We start from the raw sequence: 21,626 nt of genomic DNA, 5'->3' as shown, positions 1-21,626 counted from the left end.
CGACCATCTATTGAAGAATCTTTTGACTACAGCTTATTTCCTGCTGCCACAAATCAGCTACAATCCTATTCAATGAAAAATTGTCTCCGAAAGGCATCAAATCTGCTTGAAATGATACGTGGCTATCAGCACCATTATTCAACACACATGCTCGACTGTGCGCAGACGCCTGTGGCGTAGCCCTTTGGTCCTGAATCAGATACAGTGGTTCCAACAAAAACTCTCCTGAACGGCACTGTGCCGAAAATTTCGCTACAGATCACCCTTGACTTGCTTGTGCTTCAGGTAGATGCCGGTTTTGCAGCCAGGAAGCGGACAGCAGCAACTTCCAACTAGTTTTGCAGTACTCAAACAACACAGTAAAACAGCATGCATCTTTTGCAGAACAGGAAAAACTCGACCGGGACAGGATTCGAACCTGCAATCTTCGGATCCGAAGTCCGACGCCTTATCCATTAGGCCACACGGTCAGTGGCGCAATATACTTCCCCACCCACACCTTATTTTCGCCATTTGTACACTTGGCAGAATGAATTTCCCTCTTCGACGCAGTTCTCCTTCTCAAATTTCAGTACTAAAAGTACGACGCTACTTATGGCTGTGTCCCATCGCAAGTTACATTCAAGCCCTTATGACGCTGATCAAACAAGAGGTTGCAAATCAGCTTCAATCGCTTAGTGCCATCTCAGTTGCTTGCAGAAGGTACCTTACCCTATGTGATACAATGGCGAGTTGTCGCTATTACCAAAGCGGCGGCGGCGCCGCCGACGACGACGACAATCGCGAGGGTCTTTATCAGGGGTAGAAAATACATCACAAGAACTAAGTATTTCACGTCGGCATTCTCGTTTCTGGTGCCCACTTTAAGAGCACCATTCACACTATTCATTTGCGAGAACATTTCTTAAATACTGCACACATTCATAATTTTTTTTATCCTTGACCGCTTTTTTCGAAAGGGCCACGGTGGGAGGGGCTGTTACAAAATTCATTTGCCTCCTGGGAGGATCGAACTCACGACCTCTGGTTTACTAGACCAGCGCTCTGCCACTTTTTTTTTTTTTTTTTTTTTTTTTCGAAAGGGCCACGGTGGGAGGGGCTGTTACAAAATTCATTTGCCTCCTGGGAGGATCGAACTCACGACCTCTGGTTTACTAGACCAGCGCTCTGCCACTGAGCTAAGGAGGCGCCTCCTAGCGCACTTTTCGGCTACTTTGTTCTTACAGACTAGTGAATCGGAGCCATTCAGCTCGAAACGCACCGCATGAGCGACCATTATTTGCATTTAGTTAGCACAGCTGCTGCTTTCCTACACATCTCACACGATATCGATGTACACCTAAAATTCCAAAACAACACATTTATTTCATTTCAGAGTTACTTTCAGCTTCAAATACCGTTCCTCTGATATTCATACGAAGCTAGGCATCGTCGTAACCCGTTACGTTTATTACGCAAGGCTCACGAGAGGGGCGCATGTTGGATCCGCGTAGACACAAAATTTTGCACCGCCCAGCGTGGGGCTCGAACCCACGACCCTGAGATTAAGAGGCTCATGCTCTACCGACTGAGCTAGCCGGGCTGCACACAACGCCTTACGAGCCATACAATACTGATTTGACCTGCGACCATCTATTGAAGAATCTTTTGACTACAGCTTATTTCCTGCTGCCTCAAATCAGCTACAATACTATTCAATGAAAAATTGTCTCCGAAAGGCATCAAATCTGCTTGAAATGATACGTGGCTATCAGCACCATTATTCAACACACATGCTCGACTGTGCGCAGACGCCTGTGGCGTAGCCCTTTGGTCCTGAATCAGATACAGTGGTTCCAACAAAAACTCTCCTGAACGGCACTGTGCCGAAAATTTCGCTACAGATCACCCTTGACTTGCTTGTGCTTCAGGTAGATGCCGGTTTTGCAGCCAGGAAGCGGACAGCAGCAACTTCCAACTAGTTTCGCAGTACTCAAACAACACAGTAAAACAGCATGCATCTTTTGCAGAACAGGAAAAACTCGACCGTGACAGGATTCGAACCTGCAATCTTCGGATCCGAAGTACGACGCATTATCCATTAGGCCACACGGTCACTGGCGCAATATACTTCCCCACCCACACCTTATTTTCGCCATTTGTACACTTGGCAGAATGAATTTCCCTCTTCGACGCAGTTCTCCATCTCAAATTTCAGTACTAAAAGTACGACGCTACTTATGGCTGTGTCCCATCGCAAGTTACATTCAAGCCCTTATGACGCTGATCAAACAAGAGGTTGCAAATCAGCTTCAATCGCTTAGTGCCATCTCAGTTGCTTGCAGAAGGTACCTTACCCTATGTGATACAATGGCGAGTTGTCGCTATTACCAAAGCAGCGGCGGCGCCGCCGCCGCCGCCGCCGACAATCCCGAGGGTCTTTATCAGGGGTAGAAAATACATCACAAGAACTAAGTATTTCATGTCGGCATTCTCGTTTCTGGTGCCCACTTTAATAGCACCATTCACACTATTCATTTGCGAGAACATTTCTTAAATACTGCACACATTCATAATTTTTTTTATCCTTGACCGCTTTTTTCGAAAGGGCCACGGTGGGAGGGGCTGTTACAAAATTCATTTGCCTCCTGGGAGGATCGAACTCACGACCTCTGGTTTACTAGACCAGCGCTCTGCCACTGAGCTAAGGAGGCGCCTCCTAGCGCACTTTTCGGCTACTTTGTTCTTACAGACTAGTGAATCGGAGCCATTCAGCTCGAAACGCACCGCATGAGCGACCATTATTTGCATTTAGTTAGCACAGCTGCTGCTTTCCTACACATCTCACACGATATCGATGTACACCTAAAATTCCAAAACAACACATTTATTTCATTTCAGAGTTACTTTCAGCTTCAAATACCGTTCCTCTGATATTCATACGAAGCTAGGCATCGTCGTAACCCGTTACGTTCATTACGCAAGGCTCACGAGAAGGGCGCATGTTGGATCCGCGTAGACACAAAATTTTGCGCCGCCCAGCGTGGGGCTCGAACCCACGACCCTGAGATTAAGAGACTCATGCTCTACCGACTGAGCTAGCCGGGCTGCACACAACGCCTTACGAGCCATACAATACTGATTTGACCTGCGACCATCTATTGAAGAATCTTTTGACTACAGCTTATTTCCTGCTGCCACAAATCAGCTACAATCCTATTCAATGAAAAATTGTCTCCGAAAGGCATCAAATCTGCTTGAAATGATACGTGGCTATCAGCACCATTATTCAACACACATGCTCGACTGTGCGCAGACGCCTGTGGCGTAGCCCTTTGGTCCTGAATCAGATACAGTGGTTCCAACAAAAACTCTCCTGAACGGAACTGTGCCGAAAATTTCGCTACAGATCACCCTTGACTTGCTTGTGCTTCAGGTAGATGCTGGTTTTGCAGCCAGGAAGCGGACAGCAGCAACTTCCAACTAGTTTTGCAGTACTCAAACAACACAGTAAAACAGCATGCATCTTTTGCAGAACAGGAAAAACTCGACCGGGACAGGATTCGAACCTGCAATCTTCGGATCCGAAGTCCGACGCCTTATCCATTAGGCCACACGGTCAGTGGCGCAATATACTTCCCCACCCACACCTTATTTTCGCCATTTGTACACTTGGCAGAATGAATTTCCCTCTTCGACGCAGTTCTCCATCTCAAATTTCAGTACTAAAAGTACGACGCTACTTATGGCTGTGTCCCATCGCAAGTTACATTCAAGCCCTTATGACGCTGATCAAACAAGAGGTTGCAAATCAGCTTCAATCGCTTAGTGCCATCTCAGTTGCTTGCAGAAGGTACCTTACCCTATGTGATACAATGGCGAGTTGTCGCTATTACCAAAGCGGCGGCGGCGCCGCCGCCTCCGCCGACGACAATCGCGAGGGTCTTTATCAGGGGTAGAAAATACATCACAAGAACTAGGTATTTCACGTCGGCATTCTCGTTTCTGGTGCCCACTTTAATAGCACCATTCACACTATTCATTTGCGAGAACATTTCTTAAATACTGCACACATTCATAATTTTTTTTATCCTTGACCGCTTTTTTCGAAAGGGCCACGGTGGGAGGGGCTGTTACAAAATTCATTTGCCTCCTGGGAGGATCGAACTCACGACCTCTGGTTTACTAGACCAGCGCTCTGCCACTGAGCTAAGGAGGCGCCTCCTAGCGCACTTTTCGGCTACTTTGTTCTTACAGACTAGTGCATCGGAGCCATTCAGCTCGAAACGCACCGCATGAGCGACCATTATTTGCATTTAGTTAGCACAGCTGCTGCTTTCCTACACATCTCACACGATATCGATGTACACCTAAAATTCCAAAACAACACATTTATTTCATTTCAGAGTTACTTTCAGCTTCAAATACCGTTCCTCTAATATTCATACGAAGCTAGGCATCGTCGTAACCCGTTACGTTCATTACGCAAGGCTCACGAGAGGGGCGCATGTTGGATCCGCGTAGACACAAAATTTTGCGCCGCCCAGCGTGGGGCTCGAACCCACGACCCTGAGATTAAGAGTCTCATGCTCTACCGACTGAGCTAGCCTGGCTGCACGCAACGCGTAACGAGCCATACAATACTGATTTGACCTAAGACCATCTATTGAAGATTCTTTTGACTACAACTTATTTCCTGCTGCCACAAATCAGCTACAATCCTATTCAATGAAAAATTGTCTCCGAAAGGCATCAAATCTGCTTGAAATGATACGTGGCTATCAGCACAATTATTCAACACACATGCTCGACTGTGCGCAGACGCCTGTGGCGTAGCCCTTTGGTCCTGAATCAGATACAGTGGTTCCAACAAAAACTCTCCTGAACGGCACTGTGCCGAAAATTTCGCTACAGATCACCCTTGACTTGCTTGTGCTTCAGGTAGACGCCGGTTTTGCAGCCAGGAAGCGGACAGCAGCAACTTCCAACTAGTTTTGCAGTACTCAAACAACACAGTAAAACAGCATGCATCTTTTGCAGAACAGGAAAAACTCGACCGGGACAGGATTCGAACCTGCAATCTTCGGATCCGAAGTCCGACGCCTTATCCATTAGGCCACACGGTCAGTGGCGCAATATACTTCCCCATCCACACCTTATTTTCGCCATTTGTACACTTGGCAGAATGAATTTCCCTCTTTGACGCAGTTCTCCATCTCAAATTTCAGTACTAAAAGTACGACGCTACTTATGGCTGTGTCCCATCGCAAGTTACATTCAAGCCCTTATGACGCTGATCAAACAAGAGGTTGCAAATCAGCTTCAATCGCTTAGTGCCATCTCAGTTGCTTGCAGAAGGTACCTTACCCTATGTGATACAATGGCGAGTTGTCGCTATTACCAAAGCGGCGGCGGCGCCGCCGACAATCGCGAGGGTCTTTATCAGGGGTAGAAAATACATCACAAGAACTAAGTATTTCACGTCGGCATTCTCCGGAGACTGCCAAAAGCAGCAGATTCTGGTGCCCACTTTAATAGCACCATTCACACTATTCATTTGCGAGAACATTTCTTAAATACCGCACACATTCATAATATTTTTTATCCTTGACCGCTTTTTTCGAAAGGGCCACGGTGGGAGGGGCTGTTACAAAATTCATTTGCCTCCTGGGAGGATCGAACTCACGACCTCTGGTTTACTAGACCAGCGCTCTGCCACTGAGCTAAGGTAGCGCCTCCTAGCGCACTTTTCGTCTACTTTGTTCTTACAGACTAGTGAATCGGAGCCATTCAGCTCGAAACGCACCGCATGAGCGACCATTATTTGCATTTAGTTAGCACAGCTGCTGCTTTCCTACACATCTCACACGATATCGATGTACACCTAAAATTCCAAAACAACACATTTATTTCATTTCAGAGTTACTTTCAGCTTCAAATACCGTTCCTCTGATATTCATACGAAGCTAGGCATCGTCGTAACCCGTTACGTTCATTACGAAGGCTCACGAGAGGGGCGCATGTTGGATCCGCGTAGACACAAAATTTTGCGCCGCCCAGCGTGGGGCTCGAACCCACGACCCTGAGATTAAGAGTCTCATGCTCTAACGACTGAGCTAGCCGGGCTGCACGCAACGCGTTACGAGCCATACAATACTGATTGGACTTGCGACCATCTATTGAAGATTCTTTTGACGACAGCTTATTTCCTGCTGCCACAAATCAGCTACAATCCTATTCAATGAAAAATTGTCTCCGAAAGGCATCAAATCTGCTTGAAATGATACGTGGCTATCAGCACAATTATTCAACACACATGCTCGACTGTGCGCAGACGCCTGTGGCGTAGCCCTTTGGTCCTGAATCAGATACAGTGGTTCCAACAAAAACTCTCCTGAACGGCACTGTGCCGAAAATTTCGCTACAGATCACCCTTGACTTGCTTGTGCTTCAGGTAGACGCCGGTTTTGCAGCCAGGAAGCGGACAGCAGCAACTTCCAACTAGTTTTGCAGTACTCAACTACACAGTAAAACAGCATGCATCTTTTGCAGAACAGGAAAAACTCGACCGGGACAGGATTCGAACCTGCAATCTTCGGATCCGAAGTCCGACGCCTTATCCATTAGGCCACACGGTCAGTGGCGCAATATACTTCCCCACCCACACCTTATTTTCGCCATTTGTACACTTGGCAGAATGAATTTCCCTCTTTGACGCAGTTCTCCATCTCAAATTTCAGTACTAAAAGTACGACGCTACTTATGGCTGTGTCCCATCGCAAGTTACATTCAAGCCCTTATGACGCTGATCAAACAAGAGGTTGCAAATCAGCTTCAATCGCTTAGTGCCATCTCAGTTGCTTGCAGAAGGTACCTTACCCTATGTGATACAATGGCGAGTTGTCGCTATTACCAAAGCGGCGGCGGCGCCGCCGACGACGACGACAATCGCGAGGGTCTTTATCAGGGGTAGAAAATACATCACAAGAACTAAGTATTTCACGTCGGCATTCTCCGGAGACTGCCAAAAGCAGCAGTTTCTGGTGCCCACTTTAATAGCACCATTCACACTATTCATTTGCGAGAACATTTCTTAAATACCGCACACATTCATAATTTTTTTTATCCTTGACCGCTTTTTTCGAAAGGGCAACGGTGGGAGGGGCTGTTACAAAATTCATTTGCCTCCTGGGAGGATCGAACTCACGACCTCTGGTTTACTAGACCAGCGCTCTGCCACTGAGCTAAGGTAGCGCCTCGTAGCTCTCTTTTCGTCTACTTTGTTCTTACAGACTAGTGAATCGGAGCCATTCAGCTCGAAACGCACCGCATGAGCGACCATTATTTGCATTTAGTTAGCACAGCTGCTGCTTTCCTACACATCTCACACGATATCGATGTACACCTAAAATTCCAAAACAACACATTTATTTCATTTCAGAGTTACTTTCAGCTTCAAATACCGTTCCTCTGATATTCATCCGAAGCTAGGCATCGTCGTAACCCGTTACGTTCATCACGCAAGGCTCACGAGAGGGGCGCATGTTGGATCCGCGTAGACACAAAATTTTGCGCCGCCCAGCGTGGGGCTCGAACCCACGACCCTGAGATTAAGAGTCTCATGCTCTACCGACTCAGCTAGCCGGGCTGCACGCAACGCGTAACGAGCCATACAATACTGATTTGACCTAAGACCAACTATTGAAGATTCTTTTGACTACAACTTATTTCCTGCTGCCACAAATCAGCTACAATCCTATTCAATGAAAAATTGTCTCCGAAAGGCATCAAATCTGCTTGAAATGATACGTGGCTATCAGCACAATTATTCAACACACATGCTCGACTGTGCGCAGACGCCTGTGGCGTAGCCCTTTGGTCCTGAATCAGATACAGTGGTTCCAACAAAAACTCTCCTGAACGGCACTGTGCCGAAAATTTCGCTACAGATCACCCTTGACTTGCTTGTGCTTCAGGTAGACGCCGGTTTTGCAGCCAGGAAGCGGACAGCAGCAACTTCCAACTAGTTTTGCAGTACTCAAACAACACAGTAAAACAGCATGCATCTTTTGCAGAACAGGAAAAACTCGACCGTGACAGGATTCGAACCTGCAATCTTCGGATCCGAAGTACGACGCCTTATCCATTAGGCCACACGGTCACTGGCGCAATACACTTCCCCACCCACACCTCATTTTCGCCATTTGTACACTTGGCAGAATGAATTTCACTCTTTGACGCAGTTCTCCATCTCAAATTTCAGTACTAAAAGTACGACGCTACTTATGGCTGTGTCCCATCGCAAGTTACATTCAAGCCGTTATGACGCTGATCAAACAAGAGGTTGCAAATCAGCTTCAATCGCTTAGTGCCATCTCAGTTGCTTGCAGAAGGTACCTTACCCTATGTGATACAATGGCGAGTTGTCGCTATTACCAAAGCGGCGGCGACGACGACGACGACGACGACGACAATCGCGAGGGTCTTTATCAGGGGTAGAAAATACATCACAAGAACTAAGTATTTCACGTCGGCATTCTCCGGAGACTGCCAAAAGCAGCAGTTTCTGGTGCCCACTTTAATAGCACCATTCGCACTATTCATTTGCGAGAACATTTCTTAAATACCGCACACTTTCATAATTTTTTTTATACTTGACCGCTTTTTTCGAAAGGGCCACGGTGGGAGGGGCTGTTACAAAATTCATTTGCCTCCTGTGAGGATCGAACTCACGACCTCTGGTTTACTAGACCAGCGCTCTGCCACTGAGATAAGGAGGCGCCTCCTAGCGCACTTTTCGGCTACTTTGTTCTTACAGACTAGTGCATCGGAGCCATTCAGCTCGAAACGCACCGCATGAGCGACCATTATTTGCATTTAGTTAGCACAGCTGCTGCTTTCCTACACATCTCACACCATATCGATGTACACCTAAAATTCCAAAACAACACATTTATTTCATTTCAGAGTTACTTTCAGCTTCAAATACCGTTCCTCTGATATTCATACGAAGCTAGGCATCGTCGTAACCCGTTACGTTCATTACGCAAGGCTCACGAGAGGGGCGCATGTTGGATCCGCGTGGACACAAAATTTTGCGCCGCCCAGCGTGGGGCTCGAACCCACGACCCTGAGATTAAGAGTCTCATGCTCTACCGACTCAGCTAGCCGGGCTGCACGCAACGCGTAACGAGCCATACAATACTGATTTGACCTACGACCATCTATTGAAGATTCTTTTGACTACAGCTTATTTCCTGCTGCCACAAATCAGCTACAATCCTATTCAATGAAAAATTGTCTCCGAAAGGCATCAAATCTGCTTGAAATGATACGTGGCTATCAGCACCATTATTCAACACACATGCTCGACTGTGCGCAGACGCCTGTGGCGTAGCCCTTTGGTCCTGAATCAGATACAGTGGTTCCAACAAAAACTCTCCTGAACGGCACTGTGCCGAAAATTTCGCTACAGATCACCCTTGACTTGCTTGTGCTTCAGGTAGATGCCGGTTTTGCAGCCAGGAAGCGGACAGCAGCAACTTCCAACTAGTTTTGCAGTACTCAAACAACGCAGTAAAACAGCATGCATCTTTTGCAGAACAGGAAAAACTCGACCGTGACAGGATTCGAACCTGCAATCTTCGGATCCGAAGTCCGACGCCTTATCCATTAGGCCACACGGTCAGTGGCGCAATATACTTCCCCACCCACACCTTATTTTCGCCATTTGTACACTTGGCAGAATGAATTTCCCTCTTCGACGCAGTTCTCCATCTCAAATTTCAGTACTAAAAGTACGACGCTACTTATGGCTGTGTCCCATCGCAAGTTACATTCAAGCCCTTATGACGCTGATCAAACAAGAGGTTGCAAATCAGCTTCAATCGTTTAGTGCCATCTCAGTCGCTTGCAGAAGGTACCTCACCCTATGTGATACAATGGCGAATTGTCGCTATTACCAAAGCGGCGGCGGCGCCGACGACGACAATCGCGAGGGTCTTTATCAGGGGTAGAAAATACATCACAAGAACTAAGTATTTCACGTCGGCATTCTCCGGAGACTGCCAAAAGCAGCAGTTTCTGGTGCCCACTTTAATAGCACCATTCGCACTATTCATTTGCGAGAACATTTCTTAAATACCGCACACATTCATAATTTTTTTTATACTTGACCGCTTTTTTCGAAAGGGCCACGGTGGGAGGGGCTGTTACAAAACTCATTTGCCGCCTGTGAGGATCGAACTCACGACCTCTGGTTTACTAGACCAGCGCTCTGCCACTGAGCTAAGGAGGCCCCTCCTTGCGCACTTTTCGGCTACTTTGTTCTTACAGACTAGTGCATCGGAGCCATTCAGCTCGAAACGCACCGCATGAGCGACCATTATTTGCATTTAGTTAGCACAGCTGCTGCTTTCCTACACATCTCACACGATATCGATGTACACCTAAAATACCAAAACAACACATTTATTTCATTTCAGAGTTACTTTCAGCTTCAAATACCGTTCCTCTGATATTCATACGAAGCTAGGCATCGTCGTAACCCGTTACGTTCATTACGCAAGGCTCACGAGAGGGGCGCATGTTGGATCCGCGTAGACACAAAATTTTGCGCCGCCCAGCGTGGGGCTCGAACCCACGACCCTGAGATTAAGAGTCTCATGCTCTACCGACTCAGCTAGCCGGGCTGCACGCAACGCGTAACGAGCCATACAATACTGATTTGACCTAAGACCATCTATTGAAGATTCTTTTGACTACAACTTATTTCCTGCTGCCACAAATCAGCTACAATCCTATTCAATGAAAAATTGTCTCCGAAAGGCATCAAATCTGCTTGAAATGATACGTGGCTATCAGCACAATTATTCAACACACATGCTCGACTGTGCGCAGACGCCTGTGGCGTAGCCCTTTGGTCCTGAATCAGATACAGTGGTTCCAACAAAAACTCTCCTGAACGGCACTGTGCCGAAAATTTCGCTACAGATCACCCTTGACTTGCTTGTGCTTCAGGTAGACGCCGGTTTTGCAGCCAGGAAGCGGACAGCAGCAACTTCCAACTAGTTTTGCAGTACTCAAACAACACAGTAAAACAGCATGCATCTTTTGCAGAACAGGAAAAACTCGACCGGGACAGGATTCGAACCTGCAATCTTCGGATCCGAAGTCCGACGCCTTATCCATTAGGCCACACGGTCAGTGGCGCAATATACTTCCCCACCCACACCTTATTTTCGCCATTTGTACACTTGGCAGAATGAATTTCACTCTTCGACGCAGTTCTCCATCTCAAATTTCAGTACTAAAAGTACGACGCTACTTATGGCTGTGTCCCATCGCAAGTTACATTCAAGCCCTTATGACGCTGATCAAACAAGAGGTTGCAAATCAGCTTCAATCGCTTAGTGCCATCTCAGTTGCTTGCAGAAGGTACCTTACCCTATGTGATACAATGGCGAGTTGTCGCTATTACCAAAGCGGCGGCGGCGCCGCCGACGACGACGACAATCGCGAGGGTCTTTATCAGGGGTAGAAAATACATCACAAGAACTAAGTATTTCACGTCGGCATTCTCCGGAGACTGCCAAAAGCAGCAGATTCTGGTGCCCCCTTTAATAGCACCATTCACACTATTCATTTGCGAGAACATTTCTTAAATACCGCACACATTCATAATATTTTTTATCCTTGACCGCTTTTTTCGAAAGGGCCACGGTGGGAGGGGCTGTTACAAAATTCATTTGCCTCCTGGGAGGATCGAACTCACGACCTCTGGTTTACTAGACCAGCGCTCTGCCACTGAGCTAAGGTAGCGCCTCCTAGCGCACTTTTCGTCTACTTTGTTCTTACAGACTAGTGAATCGGAGCCATTCAGCTCGAAACGCACCGCATGAGCGACCATTATTTGCATTTAGTTAGCACAGCTGCTGCTTTCCTACACATCTCACACGATATCGATGTACACCTAAAATTCCAAAACAACACATTTATTTCATTTCAGAGTTACTTTCAGCTTCAAATACCGTTCCTCTGATATTCATACGAAGCTAGGCATCGTCGTAACCCGTTACGTTCATTACGCAAGGCTCACGAGAGGGGCGCATGTTGGATCCGCGTAGACACAAAATTTTGCGCCGCCCAGCGTGGGGCTCGAACCCACGACCCTGAGATTAAGAGTCTCATGCTCTACCGACTGAGCTAGCCGGGCTGCACGCAACGCGTAACGAGCCATACAATACTGATTTGACCTAAGACCATCTATTGAAGATTCTTTTGACTACAACTTATTTCCTGCTGCCACAAATCAGCTACAATCCTATTCAATGAAAAATTGTCTCCGAAAGGCATCAAATCTGCTTGAAATGATACGTGGCTATCAGCACAATTATTCAACACACATGCTCGACTGTGCGCAGACGCCTGTGGCGTAGCCCTTTGGTCCTGAATCAGATACAGTGGTTCCAACAAAAACTCTCCTGAACGGCACTGTGCCGAAAATTTCGCTACAGATCACCCTTGACTTGCTTGTGCTTCAGGTAGACGCCGGTTTTGCAGCCAGGAAGCGGACAGCAGCAACTTCCAACTAGTTTTGCAGTACTCAAACAACACAGTAAAACAGCATGCATCTTTTGCAGAACAGGAAAAACTCGACCGGGACAGGATTCGAACCTGCAATCTTCGGATCCGAAGTCCGACGCCTTATCCATTAGGCCACACGGTCACTGGCGCAATATACTTCCCCACCCACACCTTATTTTCGCCATTTGTACACTTGGCAGAATGAATTTCCCTCTTTGACGCAGTTCTCCATCTCAAATTTCAGTACTAAAAGTACGACGCTACTTATGGCTGTGTCCCATCGCAAGTTACATTCAAGCCCTTATGACGCTGATCAAACAAGAGGTTGCAAATCAGCTTCAATCGCTTAGTGCCATCTCAGTTGCTTGCAGAAGGTACCTTACCCTATGTGATACAATGGCGAGTTGTCGCTATTACCAAAGCGGCGGCGGCGCCGCCGACGACGACGACAATCGCGAGGGTCTTTATCAGGGGTAGAAAATACATCACAAAAACTATGTATTTCACGTCGGCATTCTCCGGAGACTGCCAAAAGCAGCAGTTTCTGGTGCCCACTTTAATAGCACCATTCACACTATTCATTTGCGAGAACATTTCTTAAATACCGCACACATTCATAATTTTTTTTATCCTTGACCGCTTTTTTCGAAAGGGCCACGGTGGGAGGGGCTGTTACAAAATTCATTTGCCTCCTGGGAGGATCGAACTCACGACCTCTGGTTTACTAGACCAGCGCTCTGCCACTGAGCTAAGGTAGCGCCTCCTAGCGCACTTTTCGTCTACTTTGTTCTTACAGACTAGTGAATCGGAGCCATTCAGCTCGAAACGCACCGCATGAGCGACCATTATTTGCATTTAGTTAGCACAGCTGCTGCTTTCCTACACATCTCACACGATATCGATGTACACCTAAAATTCCAAAACAACACATTTATTTCATTTCAGAGTTACTTTCAGCTTCAAATACCGTTCCTCTGATATTCATACGAAGCTAGGCATCGTCGTAACCCGTTACGTTCATTACGCAAGGCTCACGAGAGGGGCGCATGTTGGATCCGCGTAGACACAAAATTTTGCGCCGCCCAGCGTGGGGCTCGAACCCACGACCCTGAGATTAAGAGGCTCATGCTCTACCGACTGAGCTAGCCGGGCTGCACGCAACGCGTAACGAGCCATACAATACTGATTTGACCTAAGACCATCTATTGAAGATTCTTTTGACTACAACTTCTTTCCTGCTGCCACAAATCAGCTACAATCCTATTCAATGAAAAATTGTCTCCGAAAGGCATCAAATCTGCTTGAAATGATACGTGGCTATCAGCATCATTATTCAACACACATGCTCGACTGTGCGCAGACGCCTGTGGCGTAGCCCTTGGGTCCTGAATCAGATGCAGTAGTTCCAACAAAAACTCTCCTCAACGGCACTGTGCCCAAAATTTCGCTACAGATCACCCTTGACTTGCTTGTGCTTCAGGTAGACGCCGGTTTTGCAGCCAGGAAGCGGACAGCAGCAACTTCCAACTAGTTTTGCAGTACTCAAACAACACAGTAAAACAGCATGCATCTTTTGCAGAACAGGAAAAACTCGACCGTGACAGGATTCGAACCTGCAATCTTCGGATCCGAAGTACGACGCCTTATCCATTAGGCCACACGGTCACTGGCGCAATACACTTCCCCACCCACACCTCATTTTCGCCATTTGTACACTTGGCAGAATGAATTTCACTCTTTGACGCAGTTCTCCATCTCAAATTTCAGTACTAAAAGTACGACGCTACTTATGGCTGTGTCCCATCGCAAGTTACATTCAAGCCGTTATGACGCTGATCAAACAAGAGGTTGCAAATCAGCTTCAATCGCTTAGTGCCATCTCAGTTGCTTGCAGAAGGTACCTTACCCTATGTGATACAATGGCGAGTTGTCGCTATTACCAAAGCGGCGGCGGCGCCGCCGACGACGACGACAATCGCGAGGGTCTTTATCAGGGGTAGAAAATACATCACAAGAACTAAGTATTTCACGTCGGCATTCTCCGGAGACTGCCAAAAGCAGCAGTTTCTGGTGCCCACTTTAATAGCACCATTCGCCCTATTCATTTGCGAGAACATTTCTTAAATACCGCACACATTCATAATTTTTTTTATACTTGACCGCTTTTTTCGAAAGGGCCACGGTGGGAGGGGCTGTTACAAAATTCATTTGCCTCCTGTGAGGATCGAACTCACGACCTCTGGTTTACTAGACCAGCGCTCTGCCACTGAGATAAGGAGGCGCCTCCTAGCGCACTTTTCGGCTACTTTGTTCTTACAGACTAGTGCATCGGAGCCATTCAGCTCGAAACGCACCGCATGAGCGACCATTATTTGCATTTAGTTAGCACAGCTGCTGCTTTCCTACACATCTCACACGATATCGATGTACACCTAAAATTCCAAAACAACACATTTATTTCATTTCAGAGTTACTTTCAGCTTCAAATACCGTTCCTCTGATATTCATACGAAGCTAGGCATCGTCGTAACCCGTTACGTTCATTACGCAAGGCTCACGAGAGGGGCGCATGTTGGATCCGCGTGGACACAAAATTTTGCGCCGCCCAGCGTGGGGCTCGAACCCACGACCCTGAGATTAAGAGTCTCATGCTCTACCGACTCAGCTAGCCGGGCTGCACGCAACGCGTAACGAGCCATACAATACTGATTTGACCTACGACCATCTATTGAAGATTCTTTTGACTACAGCTTATTTCCTGTTGCCACAAATCAGCTACAATCCTATTCAATGAAAAATTGTCTCCGAAAGGCATCAAATCTGCTTGAAATGATACGTGGCTATCAGCACCATTATTCAACACACATGCTCGACTGTGCGCAGACGCCTGTGGCGTAGCCCTTTGGTCCTGAATCAGATACAGTGGTTCCAACAAAAACTCTCCTGAACGGCACTGTGCCGAAAATTTCGCTACAGATCACCCTTGACTTGCTTGTGCTTCAGGTAGATGCCGGTTTTGCAGCCAGGAAGCGGACAGCAGCAACTTCCAACTAGTTTTGCAGTACTCAAACAACGCAGTAAAACAGCATGCATCTTTTGCAGAACAGGAAAAACTCGACCGGGACAGGATTCGAACCTGCAATCTTCGGATCCGAAGTCCGACGCCTTATCCATTAGGCCACACGGTCAGTGGCGCAATATACTTCCCCACCCACACCTTATTTTCGCCATTTGTACACTTGGCAGAATGAATTTCCCTCTTCGACGCAGTTCTCCATCTCAAATTTCAGTACTAAAAGTACGACGCTACTTATGGCTGTGTCCCATCGCAAGTTACATTCAAGCCCTTATGACGCTGATCAAACAAGAGGTTGCAAATCAGCTTCAATCGTTTAGTGCCATCTCAGTCGCTTGCAGAAGGTACCTCACCCTATGTGATACAATGGCGAATTGTCGCTATTACCAAAGCGGCGGCGGCGCCGACGACGACAATCGCGAGGGTCTTTATCAGGGGTAGAAAATACATCACAAGAACTAAGTATTTCACGTCGGCATTCTCCGGAGACTGCCAAAAGCAGCAGTTTCTGGTGCCCACTTTAATAGCACCATTCGCACTATTCATTTGCGAGAACATTTCTTAAATACCGCACACATTCATAATTTTTTTTATACTTGACCGCTTTTTTGAAAGGGCCACGGTGGGAGGGGCTGTTACAAAACTCATTTGCCGCCTGTGAGGATCGAACTCACGACCTCTGGTTTACTAGACCAGCGCTCTGCCACTGAGCTAAGGAGGCCCCTCCTAGCGCACTTTTCGGCTACTTTGTTCTTACAGACTAGTGCATCGGAGCCATTCAGCTCGAAACGCACCGCATGAGCGACCATTATTTGCATTTAGTTAGCACAGCTGCTGCTTTCCTACACATCTCACACGATATCGATGTACACCTAAAATACCAAAACAACACATTTATTTCAATTCAGAGTTACTTTCAGCTTCAAATACCGTTCCTCTGATATTCATACGAAGCTAGGCATCGTCGTAACCCGTTACGTTCATTACGCAAGGCTCACGAGAGGGGCGCATGTTGGATCCGCGTAGACACAAAATTTTGCGCCGCCCAGCGTGGGGCTCGAACCCACGACCCTGAGATTAAGAGTCTCATGCTCTACCGACTCAGCTAGCCGGGCTGCACGCAACGCGTAACGAGCCATACAATACTGATTTGACCTACGACCATCTATTGAAGATTCTTTTGACTACAACTTATTTCCTGCTGCCACAAATCAGCTACAATCCTATTCAATGAAAAATTGTCTCCGAAAGGCATCAAATCTGCTTGAAATGATACGTGGCTATCAGCACAATTATTCAACACACATGCTCGACTGTGCGCAGACGCCTGTGGCGTAGCCCTTTGGTCCTGAATCAGATACAGTGGTTCCAACAAAAACTCTCCTGATCGGCACTGTGCCGAAAATTTCGCTACAGATCACCCTTGACTTGCTTGTGCTTCAGGTAGACGCCGGTTTTGCAGCCAGGAAGCGGACAGCAGCAACTTCCAACTAGTTTTGCAGTACTCAAACAACGCACTAAAACAGCATGCATCTTTTGCAGAACAGGAAAAACTCGACCGTGACAGGATTCGAACCTGCAATCTTCGGATCCGAAGTCCGACGCCTTATCCATTAGGCCACACGGTCACTGGCGCAATGTACTTCCCCACTCACACCTCATTTTCGCCATTTGTACACTTGGCAGAATGAATTTCCCTCTTTGACGCAGTTCTCCATCTCAAATTTCAGTACTAAAAGTACGACGCTACTTATGGCTGTGTCCCATCGCAAGTTACATTCAAGCCCTTATGACGCTCATCAAACAAGAGGTTGCAAATCAGCTTCAATCGCTTAGTGCCATCTCAGTTGCTTGCAGAAGGTACCTTACCCTATGTGATACAATGGCGAGTTGTCGCTATTACCAAAGCGGCGGCGGCGCCGACGACGACGACGACGACGACGACGACGACGACGACAATCGCGAGGGTCTTTATCAGGGGTAGAAAATACATCACAAGAACTAAGTATTTCACGTCGGCATTCTCCGGAGACTGCCAAAAGCAGCAGTTTCTGGTGCCCACTTTAATAGCACCATTCGCACTATTCATTTGCGAGAACATTTCTTAAATACCGCACACATTCATAATTTTTTTTATACTTGACCGCTTTTTTCGAAAGGGCCACGGTGGGAGGGGCTGTTACAAAATTCATTTGCCTCCTGTGAGGATCGAACTCACGACCTCTGGTTTACTAGACCAGCGCTCTGCCACTGAGATAAGGAGGCGCCTCCTAGCGCACTTTTCGGCTACTTTGTTCTTACAGACTAGTGCATCGGAGCCATTCAGCTCGAAACGCACCGCATGAGCGACCATTATTTGCATTTAGTTAGCACAGCTGCTGCTTTCCTACACATCTCACACGATATCGATGTACACCTAAAATTCCAAAACAACACATTTATTTCATTTCAGAGATACTTTCAGCTTCAAATACCGTTCCTCTGATATTCATACGAAGCTAGGCATCGTCGTAACCCGTTACGTTCATTACGCAAGGCTCACGAGAGGGGCGCATGTTGGATCCGCGTAGACACAAAATTTTGCGACGCCCAGCGTGGGGCTCGAACCCACGACCCTGAGATTAAGAGTCTCATGCTCTACCGACTCAGCTAGCCGGGCTGCACGCAACGCGTAACGAGCCATACAATACTGATTTGACCTACGACCATCTATTGAAGATTCATTTGACTACAACTTATTTCCTGCTGCCACAAATCAGCTACAATCCTATTCAATGAAAAATTGTCTCCGAAAGGCATCAAATCTGCTTGTAATGATACGTGGCTATCAGCACAATTATTCAACACACATGCTCGACTGTGCGCAGACGCCTGTGGCGTAGCCCTTTGGTCCTGAATCTGATACAGTGGTTCCAACAAAAACTCTCCTGAACGGCACTGTGCCGAAAATTTCGGTACAGATCACCCTTGACTTGCTTGTGCTTCAGGTAGACGCCGGTTTTGCAGCCAGGAAGCGGACAGCAGCAACTTCCAACTAGTTTTGCAGTACTCAAACAACGCAGTAAAACAGCATGCATCTTTTGCAGAACAGGAAAAACTCGACCGTGACAGGATTCGAACCTGCAATCTTCGGATCCGAAGTCCGACGCCTTATCCATTAGGCCACACGGTCACTGGCGCAATATACTTCCCCACTCACACCTCATTTTCGCCATTTGTACACTTGGCGGAATGAATTTCCCTCTTTGACGCAGTTCTCCATCTCAAATTTCAGTACTAAAAGTACGACGCTACTTATGGCTGTGTCCCATCGCAAGTTACATTCAAGCCCTTATGACGCTCATCAAACAAGAGGTTGCAAATCAGCTTCAATCGCTTAGTGCCATCTCAGTTGCTTGCAGAAGGTACCTTACCCTATGTGATACAATGGCGAGTTGTCGCTATTACCAAAGCGGCGGCGGCGCCGACGACGACGACGACGACGACGACGACGACGACAATCGCGAGGGTCTTTATCAGGGGTAGAAAATACATCACAAGAACTAAGTATTTCACGTCGGCATTCTCCGGAGACTGCCAAAAGCAGCAGTTTCTGGTGCCCACTTTAATAGCACCATTCGCACTATTCATTTGCGAGAACATTTCTTAAATACCGCACACATTCATAATTTTTTTTATACTTGACCGCTTTTTTCGAAAGGGCCACGGTGGGAGGGGCTGTTACATAATTCATTTGCCTCCTGTGAGGATCGAACTCACGACCTCTGGTTTACTAGACCAGCGCTCTGCCACTGAGATAAGGAGGCGCCTCCTAGCGCACTTTTCGGCTACTTTGTTCTTACAGACTAGTGCATCGGAGCCATTCAGCTCGAAACGCACCGCATGAGCGACCATTATTTGCATTTAGTTAGCACAGCTGCTGCTTTCCTACACATCTCACACGATATCGATGTACACCTAAAATTCCAAAACAACACATTTATTTCATTTCAGAGTTACTTTCAGCTTCAAATACCGTTCCTCTGATATTCATACGAAGCTAGGCATCGTCGTAACCCGTTACGTTCATTACGCAAGGCTCACGAGAGGGGCGCATGTTGGATCCGCGTAGACACAAAATTTTGCGCCGCCCAGCGTGGGGCTCGAACCTACGACCCTGAGATTAAGAGTCTCATGCTCTACCGACTTTTTTTTTTGTTTTTCTTTTTCTTTTTTTTTTTTGTTTTCCTGGGTGAGAGCCAGGTATCCTAGCCACTTTTTTTTTCGCCTTAACCACTTTTTTTTCCCTTTTTTTTCACTTTATTTTTTTATTTTTTATTTTTATTTTCAGACGCCTTATACACTTTTTTTTATTTTTTTTATTACTTTCATCTCAGTTTCACAATACAAACACTAATACCTGTTGGAGGCATTGCTTAAAGAACATAAACAGTTTGCTGTTAAAATAAATATCAATGCTTTTGTTGCAAACAGCAAACCATTATTTTTTTTCCGGATATTCCAATCTTCCGCTGCTCACTGATAAGAAAATAAAACCATCCTCGGTGTGAAGTAGCTATTTATTCTGGCTTGATCAAAATGTTTAATAAATGTAATCCTCAATATAATATCAATGCCAATGAAAACTAAAACAAACTATCTTCATCACTGGAATTTTAAATTTAAGCAGCATTATGACCAGCTCTGGCATATTGCCTCTGAGTCCGTAATATTTCTTGTTGCTTCTGTTACATTAAGGTCTTGATTAAAAATTTAGCATAAGTTTCTTTATATTTACTAGTTTGCAGTAACTTGTGATGCTCAGTTAGCAGATAGATCCAAAAATCCTCTTTGCTTGTCTCATCTTTCGTGAAGAGGTAATGCACTGTTGCCGCTTTCAGCCAGTTGACTGCGGTTCTTTTCGTGGCAGGAAAGGGGACATCATCCGGTGCCAAAAAGTCCGCAGGTGTTATTGCGTTAGGCGACGTTCGTAGGATAACCGCCAACTTTCGTCGTACATACAGCCATATATCTTGAACCCTGTCACACACGAAACGATGTTCTTCGGTATCAATTAAATTACACGTTTCACAAAGTGGCGAGTCGGTGAGGTGGATCGTATGAAGTTTAGAGTTAGTTGCAAATTTCCTGTTGACAGCGAAGTACCATGTTGCTTTCAGATCAGTAGCTATAGTACGGGTATGAATATTGTCCCATATCACATTCCAGTTATAACATGGGTATTTGTGTTCGATTTTGTTTTTCTTCTTCTCTTCCATCAATTTGCCGTATATTTCTTTTACGTTGTTCATATCGTTGTCCGGAATTCGTGAATGTAGATAGCTATATTCTATTAAAAACCATCGCAAATGGTAAAGTGCGCTTGGTATACGCTGCACATTAATAGGTGGTGAGAGGTCATCTGGAGCTATTTCTGTCAGAAGGTGGGCAGCGAGACAACTGCTTGATTGTCTCCATTGCCGAAACGTATTGCAGATGTACAGAGCATGGGACTTCTTTGTAATATCCGTTAAGTTTAAGCCTCCATTTTTAGTGGCGAGTGTCAGAGTGTCATATGGGATTTTAAATATGTGACCACGGCTCACAAAATAGCCTATTGCCGACATAATTTGTTTAGCGATGACGGCGGGCATTCGCAGAATCTGTGCGATATAATTGACTTTAGAAATAATGGAGACGTTCGCGAGAGACACTCGCTGAAGTTCATTGAGTTGCCTAATACTGTGTGTCCGTACACTAGCACGTACGGTGGTTAATACTCGTCTGTAGTTGGTCGCAATAGTTTGACGTATATTTTTCCGGAAATCAACGCCTAGACACTTCAAGGCGGTGAGCTCGCGTAACTGACCTTGTGTGCACATGCCAATGCCACGTCCGATATTGAATATGCCGGACTTGGTTTTGTTCAACCTTGCGGCCGACGCTTTTTCGTATTGTTCAATTATTTGCATCGCCGTCTCGATTTCTGCCATATTCATAACAAGAA

At 46.4% G+C, this 21,626-nt stretch overlaps 37 non-coding genes across 37 annotated transcripts; all 37 read right to left on the bottom strand.

The window, feature by feature from the left end:
- Positions 1–397: 397 nt before the first annotated feature.
- Trnar-ucg (transfer RNA arginine (anticodon UCG)) lies at positions 398–470 on the bottom strand. The gene has a single exon. It is a non-coding gene; the product is annotated as a tRNA-Arg (tRNA).
- A 646-nt stretch (positions 471–1,116) lies between these two features.
- On the bottom strand, positions 1,117–1,188 carry Trnat-agu (transfer RNA threonine (anticodon AGU)). The gene has a single exon. It is a non-coding gene; the product is annotated as a tRNA-Thr (tRNA).
- A 321-nt stretch (positions 1,189–1,509) lies between these two features.
- On the bottom strand, positions 1,510–1,582 carry Trnak-cuu (transfer RNA lysine (anticodon CUU)). The gene has a single exon. It is a non-coding gene; the product is annotated as a tRNA-Lys (tRNA).
- A 1,039-nt stretch (positions 1,583–2,621) lies between these two features.
- Positions 2,622–2,693, bottom strand: Trnat-agu (transfer RNA threonine (anticodon AGU)). Its single transcript has one exon. It is a non-coding gene; the product is annotated as a tRNA-Thr (tRNA).
- Positions 2,694–3,014: 321 nt separating this feature from the next.
- Positions 3,015–3,087, bottom strand: Trnak-cuu (transfer RNA lysine (anticodon CUU)). Its single transcript has one exon. It is a non-coding gene; the product is annotated as a tRNA-Lys (tRNA).
- Positions 3,088–3,527: 440 nt separating this feature from the next.
- Trnar-ucg (transfer RNA arginine (anticodon UCG)) lies at positions 3,528–3,600 on the bottom strand. The gene has a single exon. It is a non-coding gene; the product is annotated as a tRNA-Arg (tRNA).
- A 526-nt stretch (positions 3,601–4,126) lies between these two features.
- Positions 4,127–4,198, bottom strand: Trnat-agu (transfer RNA threonine (anticodon AGU)). The gene has a single exon. It is a non-coding gene; the product is annotated as a tRNA-Thr (tRNA).
- A 318-nt stretch (positions 4,199–4,516) lies between these two features.
- Trnak-cuu (transfer RNA lysine (anticodon CUU)) lies at positions 4,517–4,592 on the bottom strand. The gene has a single exon. It is a non-coding gene; the product is annotated as a tRNA-Lys (tRNA).
- A 440-nt stretch (positions 4,593–5,032) lies between these two features.
- On the bottom strand, positions 5,033–5,105 carry Trnar-ucg (transfer RNA arginine (anticodon UCG)). Its single transcript has one exon. It is a non-coding gene; the product is annotated as a tRNA-Arg (tRNA).
- Positions 5,106–5,640: 535 nt separating this feature from the next.
- Positions 5,641–5,712, bottom strand: Trnat-agu (transfer RNA threonine (anticodon AGU)). The gene has a single exon. It is a non-coding gene; the product is annotated as a tRNA-Thr (tRNA).
- A 320-nt stretch (positions 5,713–6,032) lies between these two features.
- Positions 6,033–6,105, bottom strand: Trnak-cuu (transfer RNA lysine (anticodon CUU)). Its single transcript has one exon. It is a non-coding gene; the product is annotated as a tRNA-Lys (tRNA).
- A 439-nt stretch (positions 6,106–6,544) lies between these two features.
- Trnar-ucg (transfer RNA arginine (anticodon UCG)) lies at positions 6,545–6,617 on the bottom strand. Its single transcript has one exon. It is a non-coding gene; the product is annotated as a tRNA-Arg (tRNA).
- A 544-nt stretch (positions 6,618–7,161) lies between these two features.
- On the bottom strand, positions 7,162–7,233 carry Trnat-agu (transfer RNA threonine (anticodon AGU)). Its single transcript has one exon. It is a non-coding gene; the product is annotated as a tRNA-Thr (tRNA).
- A 321-nt stretch (positions 7,234–7,554) lies between these two features.
- Trnak-cuu (transfer RNA lysine (anticodon CUU)) lies at positions 7,555–7,627 on the bottom strand. Its single transcript has one exon. It is a non-coding gene; the product is annotated as a tRNA-Lys (tRNA).
- Positions 7,628–8,067: 440 nt separating this feature from the next.
- Positions 8,068–8,140, bottom strand: Trnar-ucg (transfer RNA arginine (anticodon UCG)). The gene has a single exon. It is a non-coding gene; the product is annotated as a tRNA-Arg (tRNA).
- A 547-nt stretch (positions 8,141–8,687) lies between these two features.
- On the bottom strand, positions 8,688–8,759 carry Trnat-agu (transfer RNA threonine (anticodon AGU)). Its single transcript has one exon. It is a non-coding gene; the product is annotated as a tRNA-Thr (tRNA).
- Positions 8,760–9,080: 321 nt separating this feature from the next.
- On the bottom strand, positions 9,081–9,153 carry Trnak-cuu (transfer RNA lysine (anticodon CUU)). Its single transcript has one exon. It is a non-coding gene; the product is annotated as a tRNA-Lys (tRNA).
- Positions 9,154–9,593: 440 nt separating this feature from the next.
- Trnar-ucg (transfer RNA arginine (anticodon UCG)) lies at positions 9,594–9,666 on the bottom strand. Its single transcript has one exon. It is a non-coding gene; the product is annotated as a tRNA-Arg (tRNA).
- A 538-nt stretch (positions 9,667–10,204) lies between these two features.
- On the bottom strand, positions 10,205–10,276 carry Trnat-agu (transfer RNA threonine (anticodon AGU)). Its single transcript has one exon. It is a non-coding gene; the product is annotated as a tRNA-Thr (tRNA).
- A 321-nt stretch (positions 10,277–10,597) lies between these two features.
- On the bottom strand, positions 10,598–10,670 carry Trnak-cuu (transfer RNA lysine (anticodon CUU)). The gene has a single exon. It is a non-coding gene; the product is annotated as a tRNA-Lys (tRNA).
- Positions 10,671–11,110: 440 nt separating this feature from the next.
- Positions 11,111–11,183, bottom strand: Trnar-ucg (transfer RNA arginine (anticodon UCG)). The gene has a single exon. It is a non-coding gene; the product is annotated as a tRNA-Arg (tRNA).
- A 544-nt stretch (positions 11,184–11,727) lies between these two features.
- Trnat-agu (transfer RNA threonine (anticodon AGU)) lies at positions 11,728–11,799 on the bottom strand. Its single transcript has one exon. It is a non-coding gene; the product is annotated as a tRNA-Thr (tRNA).
- A 321-nt stretch (positions 11,800–12,120) lies between these two features.
- On the bottom strand, positions 12,121–12,193 carry Trnak-cuu (transfer RNA lysine (anticodon CUU)). The gene has a single exon. It is a non-coding gene; the product is annotated as a tRNA-Lys (tRNA).
- A 440-nt stretch (positions 12,194–12,633) lies between these two features.
- Positions 12,634–12,706, bottom strand: Trnar-ucg (transfer RNA arginine (anticodon UCG)). The gene has a single exon. It is a non-coding gene; the product is annotated as a tRNA-Arg (tRNA).
- A 544-nt stretch (positions 12,707–13,250) lies between these two features.
- On the bottom strand, positions 13,251–13,322 carry Trnat-agu (transfer RNA threonine (anticodon AGU)). The gene has a single exon. It is a non-coding gene; the product is annotated as a tRNA-Thr (tRNA).
- A 321-nt stretch (positions 13,323–13,643) lies between these two features.
- Positions 13,644–13,716, bottom strand: Trnak-cuu (transfer RNA lysine (anticodon CUU)). Its single transcript has one exon. It is a non-coding gene; the product is annotated as a tRNA-Lys (tRNA).
- Positions 13,717–14,156: 440 nt separating this feature from the next.
- Trnar-ucg (transfer RNA arginine (anticodon UCG)) lies at positions 14,157–14,229 on the bottom strand. The gene has a single exon. It is a non-coding gene; the product is annotated as a tRNA-Arg (tRNA).
- A 544-nt stretch (positions 14,230–14,773) lies between these two features.
- Trnat-agu (transfer RNA threonine (anticodon AGU)) lies at positions 14,774–14,845 on the bottom strand. The gene has a single exon. It is a non-coding gene; the product is annotated as a tRNA-Thr (tRNA).
- Positions 14,846–15,166: 321 nt separating this feature from the next.
- Trnak-cuu (transfer RNA lysine (anticodon CUU)) lies at positions 15,167–15,239 on the bottom strand. Its single transcript has one exon. It is a non-coding gene; the product is annotated as a tRNA-Lys (tRNA).
- A 440-nt stretch (positions 15,240–15,679) lies between these two features.
- Trnar-ucg (transfer RNA arginine (anticodon UCG)) lies at positions 15,680–15,752 on the bottom strand. The gene has a single exon. It is a non-coding gene; the product is annotated as a tRNA-Arg (tRNA).
- A 537-nt stretch (positions 15,753–16,289) lies between these two features.
- On the bottom strand, positions 16,290–16,361 carry Trnat-agu (transfer RNA threonine (anticodon AGU)). Its single transcript has one exon. It is a non-coding gene; the product is annotated as a tRNA-Thr (tRNA).
- Positions 16,362–16,682: 321 nt separating this feature from the next.
- On the bottom strand, positions 16,683–16,755 carry Trnak-cuu (transfer RNA lysine (anticodon CUU)). Its single transcript has one exon. It is a non-coding gene; the product is annotated as a tRNA-Lys (tRNA).
- Positions 16,756–17,195: 440 nt separating this feature from the next.
- On the bottom strand, positions 17,196–17,268 carry Trnar-ucg (transfer RNA arginine (anticodon UCG)). Its single transcript has one exon. It is a non-coding gene; the product is annotated as a tRNA-Arg (tRNA).
- Positions 17,269–17,833: 565 nt separating this feature from the next.
- On the bottom strand, positions 17,834–17,905 carry Trnat-agu (transfer RNA threonine (anticodon AGU)). Its single transcript has one exon. It is a non-coding gene; the product is annotated as a tRNA-Thr (tRNA).
- A 321-nt stretch (positions 17,906–18,226) lies between these two features.
- Trnak-cuu (transfer RNA lysine (anticodon CUU)) lies at positions 18,227–18,299 on the bottom strand. Its single transcript has one exon. It is a non-coding gene; the product is annotated as a tRNA-Lys (tRNA).
- A 440-nt stretch (positions 18,300–18,739) lies between these two features.
- Positions 18,740–18,812, bottom strand: Trnar-ucg (transfer RNA arginine (anticodon UCG)). Its single transcript has one exon. It is a non-coding gene; the product is annotated as a tRNA-Arg (tRNA).
- Positions 18,813–19,374: 562 nt separating this feature from the next.
- Positions 19,375–19,446, bottom strand: Trnat-agu (transfer RNA threonine (anticodon AGU)). The gene has a single exon. It is a non-coding gene; the product is annotated as a tRNA-Thr (tRNA).
- Between the last annotated feature and the right edge of the window lie 2,180 nt (positions 19,447–21,626).

This window comes from Schistocerca cancellata, chromosome 8, assembly GCF_023864275.1.
Source record: "Schistocerca cancellata isolate TAMUIC-IGC-003103 chromosome 8, iqSchCanc2.1, whole genome shotgun sequence".
Lineage (NCBI taxonomy): Eukaryota > Metazoa > Arthropoda > Insecta > Orthoptera > Acrididae > Schistocerca > Schistocerca cancellata.
Note: the sequence above shows the minus strand (reverse complement) of the source record. Positions and strands in the feature narration are given on the sequence as shown.